Below are 12897 nucleotides of genomic sequence, written 5' to 3' on the forward strand. Positions count from 1 at the left end.
TTTATCCCCATTCAGTTGTCTCCAGAGGTCTATCATATGTGCCTTTTCTAAAATTCTGTTTACCTCTTTAACTTTTTTCTTATTTATTTTGAGGTTAGATTTATCAAGTTCAGAAAGGGGGAGGTTGAGGTCTCCCAATATTATGGTTTTGTGGTCTATTTCTTCCTGTAACTCCCTTAACCTCTCCTCTAAGAATTTGTATGCCTTACCACTTGGTGCATATATATTAAGCAATGATATTGCTTCATTGTTTATGGTGCCTTTTAGCAGGATGTAATGTCCTTCCTTATCTCTTTTAATTAAATCTATCTTTACTTTTGCTTTGTCTGAGATTAGGATTGCTACACCTGCTTTTTTTACTTCAGCTGAGGCCCAATATATTTTACTCCAGCCTTTTACCTTTACCCTATGTGTATTACCCTGTTTCAGATGCGTTTCTTGTAAAGAGCATATTGTAGGATTATGGTTTTTAATCCATTCTGCTATCTGCTTCTGTTTTATGAGAATGTTCATCCCCTGCACGTTCAGAGTTATGATTTCTATCTGTGTCTTTTTCTCCATCCTATTTCCCCCTGTTTATGCTTTTATTTCTCCCTTTCCCCTTCTCCTCAACAAAGTTTTGCTTTTGACCCCCGCCTTCCTCAGTTTACCCTCCCTCTTTATTCCCCTCCCTTATCTTATCGTTTCCCACTTGTTACTTCTCCTCTCCCTTCTGACCACCCCCCTCACTTTTTTCCCACCTTCCCCTCCTACTAGGACAAGTTAGATTTCTTTTTTTTTTTTTTTTTTAAACGATATGGGGATTTATTCCATTAGAGAACGTCCAAGTTAGGGTTTATTTGCCCTTTCGGCCTTTGATTTTTCTCAGGTAGAACTCAAGCTCTTTGCCTTCGAGCACGTAGCCGTCTGCTCGGCCACACTGGCCTGGCCTGCTGGATGCGATGCAGGCAAGGAGCTTGCCCTGCTGGAACTGCTCCTCCAGAAGAGAGCTGATCTTGGCATTCTTCTTCCGCTCCTCGTACTTCTTCTGGATCTTCTTTGACCGCTTTTTATTTAGAATTTCTTCCTCCTCAGGAGTCAGCTTCGCTCCCTTCTTCCAACCGGCAGCGGGTAGTGGGACTCATACCACTGGCGGTATGGGGTACTATCAATGAACACAATGCAATTCTTCACCAGCGTCTTGGTCCTGACCAGTTCATTGTTGGATGCATTGTAGACCACATCAATGATCCTTGTTTTTCGGGTACAGCACTCGGAGCCGCAGGAGAAGTTGCCCACGTCCAGCCTCAGCGCCCGGTACTTTTTGTTGCCTCCTCGGACTCGCACGGTGTGGATGCGGCGGGCCGATCTTGGTGTTGGCGGGCGGCCGGCCCAGCTCATACTTGTGCTTCTTGTGGTAGGGCTTGCGCTTGCCCCCGGTCTTGCGGTTCTTGTACCAGTTGTCTGGGAGATTCCCATGGTCGGCGCGAGCTGCAAAGAGCGACAAGTTAGATTTCTAAACTTATTAGGGTATGTTATTCCCTTTTTGAACTAGATCAGATGATAGTAAAGCTCAAATACTGCTCTTCTCCCTCCCTTCTTTCCCTCTACTGTAATATGTTTTTGTGCTACTTCATTTGGTGTAATTTACCCTTTTCTACTACCTCCTTACCGCTTCTCTCATAGCTCTCTCTTTATATCTCTTACTTATATTTTATATCTTTACATCAGTTAATTTATACAGGCATTCACAACCTATGTATATCCCTTTCAATTGTCATAATAGCTGTACCATTCTCAAGACTGGCTTATATATGTGTATGTATATATATATATATATATATATATATATATATATATATATATATACACATATATGAAACATACATAAGATGATATAATCCCACATAAAGATGTAAACAACCTGCCGTAATTGGTTAATAAGGTTTGTGGGGTTTTTCCCCCTGGTTACCTTTTTATGTCTCTCTTGAGTTTTGTATTTGGAGATCAAATTTTCCATTGAGTTCTGGCCTTTTCATCAGGAAGATCTGGAATTCCCTTATTTCATTGAATGTCCATCACCTTGCCTGAAAAATTATGCTTAGTTTTGCTGGGTAGTTGATCCTTGGTTGTAGTCCCAGCTCCTTTGCCCTTCGGAATATCATATTCCAATTTCTCCTGTCTTTTAATGTGAAACCTGAAAGATCCTGTGTGATCCTGACTGTAGTTCCACGATATGTCAATTGCTTCTTTTTGGTTGCTTGAAGTATTTTCTCCTTGAGTTTATAGTTCTGAAATTTGGCTATAATATTTCTTGGTGTTTTCAGTTTGGGATCTCTTTCAGGGGGTGATCAGTGAATTCTTTCTATGACTATTTTGCCCTCTGGTTCTAGGACCTCTGGGCAGTTGGCTTTGATAATTTCTTCGAAGATACTGTCAAGGCTCTTTTTTTCATCGTGGATTTCTGGTAGACCAATAACTCTTAAATTGTCTCTCCTGGATCTATTTTCCAGGTCAGTTGTTTTCCCAATTAGATATTTCCCATTTTTTTCTATTTTTTCATTCTTTACGTTTTGTTTTACTACTTCTTGGTGCCTCATAGATTCATTACTTCTACTTGCTCAATTCTAATTTTTAATGAGTTAGTGTTTTCATTTTGCTTTTGAGTCTCCTTTTCCAGTTGGTTGATTTTGTCTCTCAGGGTGTCATTTTCTCTCTCTAGAGTCTGAATCTCTGTAGCCATTTTGCCAATCTTATTCTTTAGGGACTTGATTTCATCAGTGGATTTTTTTTTCCATTTTTTCCATTTTTTTCTTTTAGTTCCTTAGTTTGGTTTTTAAAATCCTCATTTAGCTCTTCCAGCAATGCTTTTTGGGCTGGAGACCAGTTCATATTACCTTTTGAGGTATCCGATGTATCTACAGTGTCATTGCTGTTCTCTTCCTTATTGGTATTTTGATCCTGCCTGTCTCCATAAAAAGAATCTATTGTCCTCGGTTTTTTGGTGTTCTTCTTCATGTTGGTTTGTCTTTTCCTGGCTTCACAACGAATTTTATCCTTTGGGCCTCAGGGCTTTCTGTCCCAACTTTCTTATTCTGGGGGTTGTGAGTCTAGAATTATAGCCTTCAGTTTCCTGAGGTGTGGGGGAGGGGTCTGGCTCCCTGGCTTCTCACTCCCTATGGGTGCTCTCCAGCACTTGCTTTTCAGCAATGGTCTCAGCTGTTTGTTGTTTGAGCTGATGTCTGGCACTTCCCCTGGGGGAGCATGATTACGTCTGGGCTCCTGGCGTTGACCCCTGCCGACTCTGCCCCTCTAGGACTAATGAACTTCTACTATTTGACCACTGAAGCCCCACTACTTTCTGCTCAGTTCCAGCGTTCTTTTTTTTTCCCCCGAGGAATTCTCTGGGTGGGGAGGGGAGGGATTAGAGCCATTTACCTGGACATTATGCCTCCCGGAAGTTCAAGAATCCGAGTTTCATATGTTTGGGCTGCAAGCCTCAGGAGTCAGTGTTTCACAGCTGGTGGCGTTGCGCTGCCTCTCGTCACTTCCACAGACTGCCGTCCTGTGTTGGGAGGCCTGGGGATCTCCGCCGGTTTTGGGCACCCAGCTTTCTCCCAGCCTGTCTCCCATGTGGATTTCCCGGCCAGCCGCCTCCGCTTTGGTGTGGAGCAGCTTGGCACCAAGCACTCTCTGAGCCTACAGGTTCGTGCCTTCGGCCTTTCAGACTCTCCTGGCTCGGAAATTTGCCCCACACAGACTGCTCACGGTTTCTGACTCTCTCAAATCTGCTCACATTCACCTTTTTATAGGAATCTGACAGACCTTGCGAGAGAACTCCGGTAAGACGCTGCCTTCATGCGGCCATCTTGGCTCCGCCCCCACCTAGTCTTATGAATTTGACTCAGTTCTTTATACATTTGAGAAATAAGGTCATTATCAGAGATACTTTGCTGTAAATCCCGCCCCGCCCCCACAATTTTCTGCTTCCCTTCCAATTTTGGTTGCATTGGTTTTGCTTGTATAAGACCTTTTTAATTTAATATAATCAAAATTATCCATTTTACATTTCATAATGCTCTCTGTATCCTTTTTGGTCCTAAATTCATCCCTTATCCATAGACTGGACAGTTAAACCATGCATGGTCTCCAGATTTGCCTATGGTATCACCCTTTATGTGTAAATCATGTACCATTTTGACTTGATCTTGGTATATGAGATGTTGGTCTCTACCTAGTTTCTGCCATACTGTTTTCCCAGCAGTTTTTGTCAGGTAATGAGTTCTTGTCCCAAAAGTTTGGACCTTTGGGTTTGTCTTGGCAGGTAGACTCCCAAATATTTTATATTGTCTACAGTTATTTTAAATGGAATTTCTCTTTTTTTCTGCTATTCTTTCTTGCTGCTGTCTATATACATATATATATATATATATATATATATATATATATATATATCAATATATCAAAATGCTGATGGTTTATCTGGGTTTGTTTTGTATCCTACCACTTTGTTGAAGTTGTTAATTATTTCAACTAACTTTTTAGTTGATTCTTTAGGAGTGATAGTTTTGTTTCTTCATTGTCTATTGTAATTCATTCATTTTCTTTTTCTTCTTTTATTGTTATAGCTAGTATTTTTAGTACAATATTGAATAATAGTGGTGATAATGGGCATCTTTGCATCACCCTTGATTTTTCTGAGAAGACTTCTAGCTTATCCCCATTGCAGATAATACTTGCTAACAGTTTTAAATGAATTTAGATTTAATGTAATAAATTTAATAATTTAATAATAATACATTGAATTTAATAATTAAAATATTAAATTTAATAAATTTAGATAAATTAGATAATAAAATTTAGATAAATATTAGATAAATATCATCCTAAGGTAAGCTCTATTTATTTCTATGTTCTCTAGTATTTTTAATAGGAATGGGTGTTGCATCTCTTCAAAGGCTTTTTCTGCATTACTGAGATAATCATATGATTTCTATTGGTTTTTTTATTGATATGGTCAATTATGCTGATAGTTTTCCCAATACTGAATTAGATATGCATTCCTGGTATAAATCCTGCCTGGTCATAGCATATGATCCTTGTGATATATTCTGTAATCTCCTTGCTACTATTTTGTTTAGAATTTTTACATCAATATTCATTAGGAAAATTGGGCTCTCATTTTCTTTTTCTGTTTCTACTCTTCTTGCTTTAGGTATCAGCACCAAATTTGTGTCCTAAAAAGCATTTGGTAGGACTCCTACATGAACTCCCTAGGAAAATAAAATGCTCAGGGTCAAATGGACTCCTTTTTCTCCTGTTTTTCTTTTTTTTTCCTTTTATTTATTTAATTTATTTAATATATTTAGTTTTCAGCAGTGATTTTCACAAGAGTTTGAATTGCGAATTTTCTCCCCATTTCTACCCTTCTGCCCACTCCAAGATAGTGTATATTCTGGTTGTCCCATTCCCCAGTCAGCCCTCCCTTCTGTCACCCCATTCCCCTCCCATCCTCTTTTTCCTTGCTTTCTTGTAGGGCAAGATAAATTTCTACGCTCCGTTGCCTGTGGATAATTTCCTAGTTGCATGGAAAAACTTTTTTTTTTGTTTTTGAACATTTGTTTTTAAAACTTTGAGTTCCAAATTCTCTCTCCTCTTCCCTCCCCACCCACCCTCCCAAAGAAGGCAAGCAATTCAACATAGGCCACATGCATATCCTTATGTAAAACCCTTCCACAATACTCATGTTGTTCAAGATTAACTATGTTTTGCTCCTTCCTAACCTATCCCCCTTTATTGAATTTTCTCCCTTGACCCTGTCCCTTTTCGAAAGTATTTGTTTTTGATTACCTCCTCCCCTATCTGCCCTCCCTTCTATCATCCCCACTTTTTATCTTCTTCTTCCTTCTTTCCTGTGGGGTAAGATACCCAATTGAGTGTGTATGGTATTCCCTCCTCAGGTCAAATCTGATGAAAGCAAGATTCACTCATTCCCCCTCACCTGCCCCCTCTTCCCTTCCTAAAGAACTGCTTTTTCTTGGCACTTTTATATGAGATAATTTACCCCATTCTATCTCTGCCTTTATCCCTCTCAATATATTCCTCTCTCATCCCTTAATTTGATTTTATTTTTTTAGATATCATCCCTTCATATTCACCTCACCCTGTGCCCTCTATCTATATATACATATATACACACATACATATATACATACGCACACACACACATATATGTATATATACACATACACACACACACACACACATATATGCATATTCCCTTCAGTGAGGTCTCATGAATCATACACATCATCTTTCCAAGTAAGAATATAAACAAAACAGTTCAACTTTAGTAAGTCCCTTGTGATTTCTCTTTCTTGTTTACCTTTTCATGCTTCTCTTGATTCTTGTGTTTGAAAGTCAAATTTTCTATTCAGCTCTGCTCTTTTCACTGAGAAAGCTTGAAAGTCCTCTATTTTATTGAAAGTCCATATTTTGCCTCGGAGCATGATACTCAGTTTTGCTGTGTAGGCGATTCTTGGTTTTAATCCTAGCTCAATTGACCTCCAGAATATCGTATTCCAAGCCCTTCAGTCCCTTAGTGTAGAAGCTGCCAGATCTTGTGTTATTCTGATTATGTTTCCACAATACTGAAATTGTTTCTGTCTGGCTGCTTGCAGTATTTTCTTCTTGATCTAGGAGCTCTGGAATTTGGCAATAATATTGCTAGGAGTTTTCTTTTGGGGATCTTTTTGAGGAGGCAGTCTGTGGATTCTTTCAATTTCTGTTTAACCTCTAGCTCTAGAATATCAGGGCAGTTCTCCTTGATAATTTCTTGAAAGATGATATCTAGGCTCTTTTTTTTGATCATGGCTTTCAGGGAGTCCAATAATTTTTAAATTATCTCTCCTGGATCTATTTTCCAGGTCAGTGGTTTTTCCAATGAGGTATTTTACATTGTCTTCCACTTTTTCATTCCTTTGGTTCTGTTTTATAATATCTTGATTTCTCATCAAGTCACTAGCTTCCATTTGCTCCAATCTAATTTTTAAGGTAGTATTTTCTGCAGTGGTCTTTTGGACTTCCTTTTCCATTTGCCTAATTCTGCCTTTCAAGGCATTCCTCTCCTCATTGGCTTTTTGGAGCTCTTTTGCCATTTGAGTTGGTCTCTTTTTTGAGGTGTTGTTTTCTTCAATATTTTTTTCAGTTTTTTTTTCATGGTTTTTTCACATCATTCTCATTTCTCTTCCCAATTTTTCCTCTACTTCTCTAACTTGCTTTTCCAAATCCTTTTTGAGGTCTTCCATGGCCTGGGACCAGTTAATGTTTTTCTTGGAGGTTTTTGATATATGCTCTTTGACTTTGTTGACTTCTTCAGGCTGTATGTTTTGGTGTTCTTTGTCATCAAAGAAAGATTCCAAAGTCTGAGACTGAATCTGAGTCTGTTTTTGCTGCCTGGCCATGTTCCCATCCAACTTACTTGACCCTTGAGTTTTTCATGGGGGTATGACTGCTTGTAGAGTAAAGAGTACTTTGTTCCAAGCTTGAGGGGATGCGCTATTATTTTCAGAGCTTTTTCTATACAGCCAGCTCTGCCACACCAGCACTCCTCCTTCCCCAAGAGCCCCCAACCCGGACCTGACTGAGATCTTAAGCAGGCTCTGCACTGCCACTCTGATCTGCCACTTAATTCCTCCCACCAAGTGGGGCTGGGGTCAAAAGCAACTGCAGCTGTAGTTGTGTAGCTGCACCACCTTTGCTGCCCCTGGAGTGGTGGCCAAACCTCAAACTCTTTCCACTCTGTTCCCTGCAGCTTTTCCCACTAACCTTCTCTGTCGTCTTTGATGTTTGTGGGTTGAGAAGTCTGGTAACTGCCGCAGCTCACTGATTCAGGGCGCTAGGGCCTGTTCCGCCCGGCTCCTGGTCTGGTTGGTCCTTCCGCCGCCAACGCTGAGCTCTGCTCCCCTCTGCTCCCAGCTCCGTGCATGATAGACCTCACCCAGCCACCATCCAGGCTGTCGTGGGCTGGAGCCCTGCCTCCCTTTGCTATTTCCTGGGTTCTGCAGTTCTAGAATTTGTTCAGCCATTTTTTATAGATTTTTGGAGGGACCTGGTGGGGAGCTCACACAATTCCCTGCTTTCCAGCTGCCATCTTGACTCCACACCCTTCTCCTATTTTTCCCAATATTTTATATAGTATTGGGATCAATTGTTCTTTTTTTTTCATTATTTTAGTCTTAACACCAGAACACAAATAGAGCATAGAGAAAAGAAACAGAAACATATCATAAACTTAAACATTGGAACTTAAATAAAAAATAAGAAAGAAAAAAAGCATGTGTTGCATAGCAGAACATTTCAAAATATGTAACAATAAATTTTCATTTCAAGAAAGCCAGTTTGAGGAATACTACATGTTGTGTTCAGAGCTGTCCATCTTTGCTTCCTTGTGAGTTTTCTTTAGTTCTCTGCTGTGCACTTTTTTACTTTGTTCTTTTTTTCCCTATCTCCTTCCCCCACCCCAGAAAGCTACAATTAAATGTGGATATATTTCTCTATAGCTATAGATAGATACATATACATGTATACATGCATATATAGGCATACACTTTCCCAAACACATTCTACTCCTGATCTTTGTTTGTATGTTTGTGCACATCTCCTTTCCTATTCCTCCTGCCTTCTCTACTTTACTTCTACCCTCTACCTTGCCCTCTTATTACTTGCCTACCTGCTTCCAAAGATCCCTCCCTTATCCTCCCATTCCCATGAATCTAAATACCCTTCTATAGCCTCCATAAACTATTCCCTCACCTTCCCCCTCTAGAGATCCCTCCCTTATCCTCCCATTCCTATTGATCTAAACACCATTCTATACCCCCCTTTTACCTATTCACTTGCCCTCCCTTCTAAAGATCCCTCCCTTGTCCTCTCCCCCCTCCCTATCCCCTTACCATTTTATTTCCTCTCAATTTAGAAGACTTTTATAGGAATCAGTTGTTCTTTAAATGTTTGGTAGAATTCACTTGTAAATCCATGTGGCCCTGAGTATTTTTTTTTCCCTTCTGGGAGTTCATTGATAGTTTGTTTGATTTCTTTTTCTAAAACTGTTTTTTTTAAGTATTCTATTTCCTCTTCTGTTAATCTGGGCAGTTTATATTTTTATAAATATCCATTTAATTTAGATTGTCAGATTTATTGACATATAATTGGGCAATATACCATAGTTCCTGATAATTATTTTAATTTCCTCCTCATTGATGGTGAATTCACCCCTTTAATTTTTGATAATGGGAATTTGGTTTTCTTTTTTCCTTTTTTAAGTCAAGTTAATTAAGAGTTAATTATTTTATGTTTTTTTTTTCAAAAAAAAACCCCCAGATTTTAGTTTTATTTAGTAGTTCATTGGTTTTCTTACTTTCAATTTTATTCACCTCTTCTTTGATTTTCAGGATTTTCAATTTGGTATTTAATTGGGGATTTTTAATTTATTCTTTTTCTAGTTTTTTTTTAGTTGAGTGCCTAATTCATTGATCTGCTCTTTAATTATTTTATTGATGTAAGTGTGTACAGATATAACTTTTCCCCTAAGAATTAATTTGGTTGCATCCCATACATTTGGGTAACTTGTCTCATTGTTGCCATTCTCTTTAATGAAATTATTGGTTGTTTCTATGTTTTGTTCTTTGACCCACTTATTCTTTAGAATTAGATTATTTAGTTTCCTATTAATTACTAATCTATCTTTCCACGTTCCTTTATTGGATATAAATTTTATTGCATTATGATGTGAAAAGGATGCATTTAATTTCTTTGCTTTTTTGCATTTGTTTGTAAGGTTTTTATACCTTAATACATAGTCAATTTTTGTATAGTTGCCATGTACTGCTGAAAAAAGGTATATTCCTTTCGATTCCTACTCAGTTTTCTCCAGAAATTTACATCTAACTTTTCTAGAATTCTATTCACCTCCTTAGCTTCTTTCTTGTTTATTTTGCAGTTAGATTTATTTAGTTCTGAGAGGAGGAAGTTGAGGTGCCCCACTAGTATAGTTTTATTGTTTATTTCCTCTTGTAACTCATTTATTTAACATCTTAAAAAATTTAGATGCTATACCATTTGGTGCATATATGTTTAGTTTTGCTATTACTTCATTGTCTGTGGTAGATTAGATCTATTTTTGCTTTTGCTTTGTCTCAGATCATAATTGCTACCCTTGCTTTTTTTTTTACTTCATGGTAGATTCTCCTCCAGTGTCTTATTTTTGCTCTGTGTTTGTCTCTGTGCTTCAAATGTGTTTCTTGTAAACTGTATATTGTTAGATTCTGGTTTTTAATCCATTCTGCTCTCCACTTCTGTTTTATGATTGAATTCATCCCATTCACGTTTTCAGTTATGATAAATAACTGTGTATTTCTCTCCAGCTTATCTTCCCCTCTTTATCTTTCTCTCCCTCTCACTTTTTATCCTCTTCCTCCTCACAGGTGTTTTACTTCTGTTTACAGCCTCTTCCAATCTGCTCTCCCTTCTATCAGTTCTTCCCTCTTCTCTTATCCCCACCTGTTTTTTCTCCACTATTGGGTAAGATAGATTTCTATATCCAACTGAGTGTCTATGTTATTCCATCTTTGAGCCAATTCTGTTGTAAAGTTCAAATGTTACCTGCCACTCCACCCCCCCCATCTTCCCCTTCTTTGTAATAGCTAGGTATGAAAGACCTATTCATACCTCTTTTAGGTCAGATAAGTTATCCCATACTATCTCTCCCTTACCTCTTCTCCCAGTGGAATCTTCTTTCTCATTCTTTAATTTTGTTTTGTTTTTTGGATGTCATTCCATCATAGTCCCCTCATACCTGCACTCCGTCTATGTATACTCCTTCTAATTGCTCTTATTGCGATTAAGTCCTTAAATGTCACCTTGCTAATGTAGGAATATAAACAGTTTAACTTTATTGAATATCTTATGTTTTCTCTTTCTCATTTTTATTTTACTTTTTTATATTTCTCTTGTATTGTATTTGAAAATCATTTTTTTATTCAGCTCTGAGCTTTTAATTAGGAATGCTTGAAAGTCCTCTATTTCATTAGATATCCATTTTTCCCCTTGAGGGATTATAGTGCCCTTTGTTGGCAGGTGATTCTTGATTGCAATTCTAACTCCTTTGTCTTCCAGAATATCATATTCCAAGTCCACCAGTTCTTTAATGTAGAAGCTGCTGAATCCTGTGTAATCCCGACTGTACCCCAACGATATTTGAATTGTTTGTTTTTGGCTGTTTGCAGTATTTTCTCCTTGATCTGATTGCACTGGAATTTGGCTATAATATTCCTGGGAGTTTTCATTTTTTTATCTCTTTCAGGTGGTGATTGGTAGATTATTTTAATTTCTTTTTTGGTCTCAGGTACTAGGATATCAGGGCAATTTTCCTTGATAATTTCTTGAAAGATGCTGTCCAGGCTCTTTCTGATCATGGCTTTCATGTATTACAATAATTCTTAGATTATCTCTCCTGGATCTATTTCCCAGGTCAGTTGTTTTTGCAATGAGAAATTTCACATTTTCTTCTCTTTTTCTAGTCTTTTGATTTTGTTTTATCGTTTTTTGATGTCCCATGAAGTCATGTGCTTTTACTTGCCCAATTCTAATTTATAAGGAATTATTTTATTTGATGAGCTTTTGTACTTCATTTTCCATTTGTCCAATTCTATTTTTTAAGGAGTTATTTCCTTTGGTGAATTTTTGTATATATTTTCCCATTTTTGTGTGTTTCTTTTACCAAGCTGTTGACTCATTTTTCATGATTCTCTTGCATTACTCTCATTTTTTTTCAATTTTTTTTCTACTCTTATTTGCTTTTCAAAATCCTTTTTAAGCTCTTCCAGGAGTTCTTTTTTTGGGTCTGAGACAAATTTATATTTTTCTTTGAGGCTTTGTATATAGCCATTTTGACACTGTTGTCCTCTTCTCAGTTGTGCTTCAATCCTCCCTGTCATCATTGCAACTTTCTATAGTCAAGTTCTTGTTTCGTTTTGTTTTCTTTGCTAATTTTTTTCCTGCCTATTTCATGACTTTGTACTTTTATGTAAAAGTTGACTCTGCTCCTGCAGTGTCCTGAGCTTCTTGTGCCAGGGCTTGAGGCTTTGCTGCTAACCTTCACAGGGCCTCAGGGCCTATCTGCTGGCTTGCACTGGAGGGAGTAGGCTTTCTGCTAGCTGGTGCTGGGGTGCAGGGCCTCCCAGTTGGCCTGTCTTTGGGGTGGAGTCTCACTGTTGGCTGGCCTGCAGGGCAGGGTCTTGTTGCCTAGATGGAGTCTTGCTGCTGTTGTCTCTGGGGATGGGTTCTCGCTACTGGTCAGTAATGGGGGTGGGTGGGGCCTCACTGGTGGCCTGCATGAGTCAGAGTAAGGGTAAGGGGAGTATCACGCCTTGCTGTGCTGCTGGTCTGGGACTGCTGGCTTGCATAGGTGTGGGGCCTCACTGGCGGATTGCTCTGGGGCTCAGAGCCTTGCTGCAGACTCCCTAGGGTGTAGCCTGTTGATGCTGCTTGTTTAACAGTCTCCCCTCCTACCTCAGTGAGACAGACCTTTCCTGCTGTGCTGGTAAGCTCATAAATTGGTTCTGAGGCATTTTTCAAGGTTGTTTGGAGGGGAATTTGGGAGGGCTCCTGGAGTGCCTTCCTCACTTTGCCATATTGGCACCGGAAGACCTTATAACATTATTTTCATGTTTATTTGGTGACAATATGGGATACCCTTATTTTAGAGGCAAGATGAAAAAATCACTTTTATTGGAATCGTAATACATGAGTTCAAATCCTACCTCAATTTAGACAAGCAATTTAATTTCCCTGTGCCTTGTTTTCTTCATCTGTAAGATGAGGGAGTTGGACTTCTAGTTGTTAATTCTGTGAATCTGA

The 12897-nt window shown here is 38.6% G+C and overlaps 1 pseudogene; it reads right to left on the reverse strand.

Moving 5' to 3' along the window:
* Window positions 1-807: 807 nt before the first annotated feature.
* Window positions 808-12671, reverse strand: LOC118857549 (annotated as a pseudogene).
* Between the last annotated feature and the right edge of the window lie 226 nt (window positions 12672-12897).

Source organism: Trichosurus vulpecula, chromosome 7 (genome assembly GCF_011100635.1).
Source record: "Trichosurus vulpecula isolate mTriVul1 chromosome 7, mTriVul1.pri, whole genome shotgun sequence".
Lineage (NCBI taxonomy): Eukaryota > Metazoa > Chordata > Mammalia > Diprotodontia > Phalangeridae > Trichosurus > Trichosurus vulpecula.